The following is a 7,925-nucleotide window of genomic DNA, read 5'->3' as shown; positions in this document are numbered from 1 at the left end:
TATCATCAAATGCCCCGGAGGAGATGTGGGCAGAGGAGCAGGAGAGAGAGAGGCGGCTAGGCCACGGTAGGCTAGGGTTTGGATCCAGGCAGCAGCGAGAAGATAAAGATCTGACAACCTATTTTCTCGACAAAAGTTATTACGTATGGTGGATTAGTGGGTGGCAGGCAAGTGCACGCGTTTCTCTTTCTTTCTTTCTTTTGCATTTGCAATCCATATCCGTATGGGGGGGGCGCAGGGATTTTCACGTCATGCCACCGCCCTCTCACTATATCTGGCCATGGGCCGGGCCTAAAAGAGCCCATGGCAGAAAACTGAGGCCCAGGCCCTACCATTGGGCCTACTTTTCAAGCCCAAGCCTGGCCCATCTAGTGAAAAGCCCTAAAAAGCCCTTAGGGCTTAGGGCCGTGGGCCGGGCCTCTTTCTTAAAATGCCAATATGCTAAGCCCAAGCCTGTCCAGGGCCTGTTGGTGGGATCAAAACTCAGGCCTAAGCCCGGCTCACGGGCAAGCCCATCGGGCCTAGGCCCTGGATTTTAGGCCCGGGCGTGGGGGGTCGACCCTTTTAGCTCGTGTGCCCACCCAATCCACGAGGTGAAGCATTTGGGCCGGCACGATACGACCATTTTATATGAGGGCCTATAGGGTCATGTCGTGCAAGACTCTTTATTGATTAGGTCGTGTCATGCGTGATCGTGTTGGTTATATGGGTCGTGCTTTGGAGGCCGACCCATAGGAACAAATATTTGGCTAGGTACGGGCTTGGCATGATGGACAATTAAAGGGTCGGACCGGGCGTTGGTCCAACACAAAACAAGGACGGTCTTCGAAGCCCGGCTTTAAGACCGGGCACAACATGACCCTTTTAACTGTAGGGCCTTTTTATCTAAAAAGAAACTGCATGGCCTTTTTAGGGCTATTGTGATCGTTGTAAGGCTATTTGTTGGGTTGTTTTGGCACTTTTAGAGTTGTTTTGAGGTGTTTTGTCCTTTTTAACGTGGGTCGACCCATAAGCCAACGCTTTTTAACTCGCATGTTAGGCCGACCCTCAAAGCTAGGCCTTCAGGCCGGCACGAGACGACCCTTTTATTGTTGGTCTGTGCCAGGCTGGCTCATATAACACTAGTAGAAAACAAGGACTAATGGTCACAAAGGTTAGCAACTTTGTCCTTTCATCTCTCATTGCTAGATTAGCTTGTGCAATGCTCTATAAGTATAGTGATTTGTGGGTTTTAGTTTGGGAGTAATCATATGTGGGAGTTTATTTGATTTATATGCAATTTGAGCTCAAATTAATTCCTTAGTTTGGTAGGTGTGGTTTACTTAGTGTCTTACCGTCCCCGCCCTAACCACCGTTGATCGCCTGCACCGTCCCGTCGCCGGCACCACCTTGGTGAGCCTCTTGTTCTTATCCTTTTTATAAAAAAATCATGTTTGTATGATTTAGATAGTTACTTGTATAATTTTCTTACCTGTATGGTTGTTTGTTATACTTAGTGGCATGGTTTTGATATCCATCCCCATCGTCCCTCGTCCGGTTTATGATTCGGATGTGGTATATATATATTCTCTTTTATAACTATTTGTTGCATTTCGTTTTTATGACAATTATGCCCATAAAGTTGACATGGATATTTTTATCTAGGAGGTATGTGAACCGGAAATTGTAACCGACCCTCTTGTCGAGAAGTTAAATTTAGTTGAAAAAGAAAACGAGTATTTGAAAGAAAATTTTGAAAAGAATTGAAGAAGATAAGATGAAACTGGAGTTGTATGTTGCCGATGTCGTCGATGCTCACAAGATCAAGATGGATGCAATGCGCTTGAGATTAGAAAGATTAGAAAATATATCGTTAACAAAGAGGCTTGGTATCACTATGTTGTTGGATCAATTGTTACCTTAGTTGCGATATTGATCGCATTTATTATTGCATTTAAATGCTTTAGCTAGAGGATTTATATGTTGTTTTATGAAAATAAGTGTGTATGAACTTTATGTATGAACTTGTATTAATTTGGTCATTTCGGTGTTGTGTAATGAAGATGAGCCGACAATGGATGTATGATGACCGACTCTCTCCCTAGTTCATTGATAGCGTGCGTGTTTTTCTACTTGCGGCTGAGGCAAACAAGTGGCGGGATGATTTTGTGTGTTGTCCATGTGGTGTCTGTAAGACTGATAACAATTACTCTAACTCAATGATAGAGGTGAAGGTATCTTGATGTTTCGATGAGATAGCTATCGTTTTCTGTGGGAGTCGACTTTGACGATCCGACTATGAACGTGCGACAATATTGCGCCTTAGCAAATGCTAAACCAACTTCTGAGGGGTTATTGACCACGCCGGAGCACGATCAACCTGGCCACGAGGGTCTATTTCCTGCGAGCAAACGAAGAACAAGGAATAAACTGAGATTGCAATCTAGATATTGCGAATATAAGAGGAAAGCTTTTTTGACGAAAGTGGGGTTCTGTGATGTCTTAGTCTGGTCGTTGAACACAAATGAAGTACGAGAAATTGCAGCTATGTCGAACTTTTAATCTGAACAAAACCCAAAGTCTAAACGACACCCTAAGGGCTATATATATGGAGGAGTAGGGGGAATTTCGTGGACCCTTGTAGAGGGTCCGAAACCAACCCTAACTTTGTTTCCCCACACATACGGACTCTAAAAACAGCCTATACTTAGGTATTTCGAAATTAGATGGGTCTAGCCCAAAAATAAGATGGGGTAGCACCTAAAATAAGCTATAGACGAAGTTTATGAAGGGTTATCTTGTATATTCTGTCCATGTCCTTGTAGGTCATCACGGAGGCTTCAAAGTGCTCAAATATGCACTAGAAACGACATTCTGGATCCCTTTGCGTGCGCCTTCATCTCCATGCTTGATCGTGCTCCAGTGTTCATCCGTCTTATCAATGCTAGGGTCTTCATTAGTAATCAACACAAATGTATCCAATTAAGGCAGCATCATATTCTCATGAACATTAGAATTGTCGCCAAGAAACGAAAGTACCTGGTAATTCAATTGGCATGCGCGAGCTCTAGTAATTGGTCCAGTATGTATAGAAACAGGGGTTGTGGGTGTAACAATGGTATTGATGTTTTCTCATGACTCAAGAACCATTCACGTCTCCTTGTTTACGTCCGGTTTCATGTCTGGCTATAACTGTTGGACCAATCACAGAGAAAGAGGGGTTCTAATGGAAGAGAATGAAGAAGAAGAGGATGATGATACTACAATGGGGGAAAAGCTGAAGAAGATGCATCAGATGAGCCCCCTGATGATCTTGGTCGGGCCATTGCTGATGCAAAGAGAAAATGTGCAAGTGGAAAGGAGAAGTTGAAGTTGCAGCGCATGTTATAGGATCACAAGAAATTGTTGTACCCAAATTGCAAAGATGACAAGAAAAAGCTGGGTACAACACTAGAATTGCTGCAATGGAAAGCAGAGAATGTTGTATTTGATAAGGGATTTGAAAAGTTGCTGATAGTGTTAAAGAAGATGCTTCCAAAGGACAACGAATTGTCCGATAGTATGTACGAAGCAAAGAAGGTTGTCTGCCCTCTAGGATTAGAGGTGCAGAAGGTACATGCATGCCCTAATGACTGCATCATGTGCTGCAGTGAGGAGTACGAGAATTTGAGCGCATATGCCTGGTATGCGGTGTATTGCACTATAAGATCAGCCACAATGACCCTAATGATGTTGATGGCGAGCGCCCCAGGAAGAGGATTCCTGCCAAGGTGATGTGGTATGCTCCTATAATACCATGGTTGAAATGTTTGTTCCAAAACAAAGAGCATGCCAAAGTGGATGCGATGGCACAAAGAAGACCGTAAGTAAGACGGGAAGTTGAGAGTACCCGCTGACGGGTCGTAGTGAAGAAAAATTGTGAGAAAGTGGGGGGACTTTGTAGATGACACAATGAACGTATGGTTTGGTTTAAGTGCAGATGGCATTAATCCTTTTAGGGAGCAGAGCAACAATCATAGCACCTCGCGTGTGACTCTATGTATTTATAACCTTTCTCCTTGGTTGTGCATGAAGCGGAAGTTAATTATGATGCCAGTGCTCATCCAAGGCCCCAAGCAACCCGACAACGATATTGATGTGTACCTAAGGCCATTAGTTGAAGAACTTTTACAGATGTGGAACAAAAAAGGTGTACGTGTGTGGGATGAGCACAAACAGCAGGAATTTGACCTACGAGCGTTGCTATTTGTAACCATCGATGATTGGCCTGCTCTTAGTAACCTTCCAGGACAGACAAAAAAAGGTATACCACGCATGCACGCACTGTTTAGATGATACCGAAAGTATATATATTTGTATAAAGGTAAGAAGAATGTGTACCTAGGACATCGTCGATTTCTTTCGATCAAGCATCTCTTAAGAAAGAAAGGCAAGCATTTCAAAGGTGAGGCAGATCACCGGAAGAAGCCTCGCCACCGTACTGGTGATGATATACTTGATATGGTCAAGGATTTAAAAATAATCTTTGGAAAGGGTCCTGACGACAATCTGTAACGAATGACGATGACGGACACGCACCCATGTGGAATAAGAAATCTATATTTTGGGACCTACCCTATTGGAAAGACCTAGAGGCCCGCTCTGCAATCGACATGATGCACATAGATGGCATGCCCTGTCGTGTTAACCTCAAGTCGTGATAGTGACCTTCTTCAAATTTATCCCTTGCCATTTCAAGTGTTTTTGCTAGTCTATTATTTCTATCCAATATATTTTTAAGGCCCTCAATAATGTGAGGATCTGTTGACTCCCTTTTATCTTCGGATGTTGACGTGTCAATCCTGATTCTTATGTCCTTTGTAGTGCCATAGGTGTAACTTTGCGCCGTGCATGGTTCGTTTCTACCTTCAGGTAGTAGAGTACCTATTCTGTGGTATTTTTGGCCATTCATTCCAAATACATAAGGTCTACGACCTTTAATTATTTCTGTGTCTACCTTTCCTCCCATGGATTTGAAAGCGAAAATGGAGTTGTACAATCTTATATTTTGCATGTACTTTTTCCTCCTCTTTCATTGTGTTTCCTTAGGCCCTGTTTGGATCAGCGTTTCCGTTCCAAATACGTCCGTAAAATATACAGGCCTCGGTCGGTCGTTTCGTTTCCGCGTGTAAATTGCTCATCAGTCGGTAAGTTACACCTGTAAACAAAACACCCCCGTATTATTTTACATTCAATCCAAGCGCGCCCTTAGCATTTTCATACGGTTAGCCGGCGACTGTCTTGATGGTGGCACGTCAACCTTGCCCTGTTGGCAGCCTAGTCCGAAAGATGGCATGCTTCTCGCTCTAGTTGAGGTTCCTTCTCCAGAAATTTTTACCACAACTCTCACACTTGCAGCTTGGGTGTTCGACGTTCCGAATTTCCATATTCATCCTCTCCAATGTCCCGTTCAAGTTGAATTCAGCATCAATTTAAATATTTGTACTGTCTGGTTGTTCTTGTTCGTACTAAAAACAAACTTCATAGAACTTACATATCCGGAGTTTTTCCCCCTCTATCTTTGGATTTTATGTTGTACAATTTGTGTTACTTTTAGTACTGTACACGTGCATAAAAGAATACCAGGTTCATGAATGTTGTAGATCTTGATTGAACTTTCTTGTTACTTACCTCATAGTCTTACCAGGCTGATTGATTATTGAATTATGGGCATTTTCTTTGTATTTTTCCCATAAAAGAAATATCAGGTTCTGCATTGCTCTTTCTTGCTCAAGGTTATGAAGATTCATGATTTTGATTTTTTTAGCTTACAATTTTTCTTATTTGTTGTAGAAGTAAAGGAGATCAACTTCCAAGACCAGTGGATGTTAAGTTCCAAACTTCATGTGAAAACAAAAATATTGTGAGTATCTTTTACCCTAGTAGTGTAGTTACATGCAAGTCCATAAAAGCATATGTTTAGAGAAAAATAAGAAAGCAATTGATGATGATAAGTTCATGTACAATCAACTGAAAAATTGGAAGGGTAATTTAGGGCCTGATATGAACTTAAAAGCATTTGATTGTGTTGTCATACCCTGAACTGAAGACGTGCATTGTACTGCTGATTCTGTTCTTGCTGTTAAGCAAGATTGAACTCTTAAGAATAATATAATATTGCAATTGACAATGCAAAATTGATGTACAATAATGACTGAAAATCCGCAAGGGGAACTTAGGACAAGATTTAAAAGCGCTATTTGATATGATTGAAAAGCTATTTGATTGTGCTGCCATACCTTGAATTGAAGACGTAAGTTGTACCATTGTTTCTGCTCCTGCTTTTAAAAAAGCATTAAACTTTATGTCTGTTCTATATGATTTCTGCAGAAGGTCCAGCTATTGGAGGTGGTCTGCTCGCCTGATGAAGCCGATGGCACAATCGAGGAGATTGTGGCACTTGCTCGTGAGAGTACTTTTTTCTGGGAAAGCCATCATCACGATGTATATTGATTTGTAATAGTAGTACATCATCTGCAAGAACAGCAAGTAAAAGAGTTGGAGGGTTGCCTGTGATGGTATGAGTCAAACCTATCATGAGTTTTTTTATAGGATCGTGAGATTGATTGTGAGATTAATGTAAAGAATATAGGAAGAATCATAAGAGTGAAGATATGAAAAAAGATGGCATGCATGCAAATGATCAGCATAGGTTGGATATTTGGGAAGCAATCAAGCGTACCTACCTCCTTGGCCGCTGCTCACGTTGCATATTGATAAGCGATGTGACATGTGCCTTCCATCCCTATCTGCTTTGTCTTTGGCTGAAATCCTGGATCTTTGCATGGTGTGCGCCAAGCCAATGGCGATGAAGATGGTGTAGCTAAGCTAGGGTTTCCTGTGATTTTTTTAGCTTGTTTCTTCTCGTTTGGTCGTGCGCCGGTAGGATTTTTTAGAGAAAAAGAAGACAGAGGTGAGGAAAGGACGGTTTGTTCCATTATAATGGCAATGGTGGGTAATTTTCAAGTTAAACCTAATCTGATGGTTATAGAGTTTCTCTCTAACGGTTGGATGTTTTTAATTTTTGTGGTAATTTCTAGCCTATTTTCTTTTTTCTGGTTGCCCCTCAAGCGCTTTTTATATATAAATAAATAGATATTATTCTCTCTACGGTGGTATGTGGAACTTATCTTGCAGAGCGGGACACTGTCCTTGTGTTCAAAATCTTCTATGAAGTATTTGTTGGCGAACGTAGTAATTTCAAAAATTTTCCTACGCACACGCAAGATCATGGTGATGGCATAGCAACGAGAGGGGAGAGTGTTCGTCCACGTACCCTCGTAGACTGTAAGCGAAAGCGTTAGCACAACGCGGTTGATGTAGTCGTACGCAGTGGCGGAGCTAGCATTTGACATCAGGGTGGTCCAACTCTCCTAAAAAAAATTTAACAAGAAATATGACATGTGGGCATTCTAACTACTTACCAATATGACACAAGTTCTCCGCCTTGCTCTTCGGCCACATCTGACATATTCATTGCCTTCTTCTTTCCTATCTTCGTAGCTTCTCCTTGAAAAAGAGAAACAATGTCTCCGCCCGTCTTCATTATTCAAAAATTCTGCAATAAAATTTAGTTTCCATCAATAAAGCTAATTGAGGCAGAAATGATATGCAAAATTATGTATGTGTTCATCAATTTATGATAGTGTAGTGCAAAAAAGCAAACTCTAAGTCAAAAAATAACGGGTTTCGGCACCTTAAATTTGATTTGCACACTTGCTGCGAATCTGCGATGCTGCCGCCGAAAGGCCGGAGATTGGCTGGCAGTTGGCTGGTGAGCGGCACCTTCGACGGGCGTCGTCTTTGTGGGAGGGCGGAGGGGGCGCAGGCAGTGGGCAGGCGGGCGGCAGGGCCAGGCGGCCGCCGCTCCTGCTGGTCAAGGGGCCCGGGCAAGCGGTGGAGCCAGC

Source organism: Triticum dicoccoides, chromosome 5B (assembly GCF_002162155.2).
Source record: "Triticum dicoccoides isolate Atlit2015 ecotype Zavitan chromosome 5B, WEW_v2.0, whole genome shotgun sequence".
In the NCBI taxonomy this organism is placed as follows: domain Eukaryota; kingdom Viridiplantae; phylum Streptophyta; class Magnoliopsida; order Poales; family Poaceae; genus Triticum; species Triticum dicoccoides.
Note: the sequence above shows the minus strand (reverse complement) of the source record.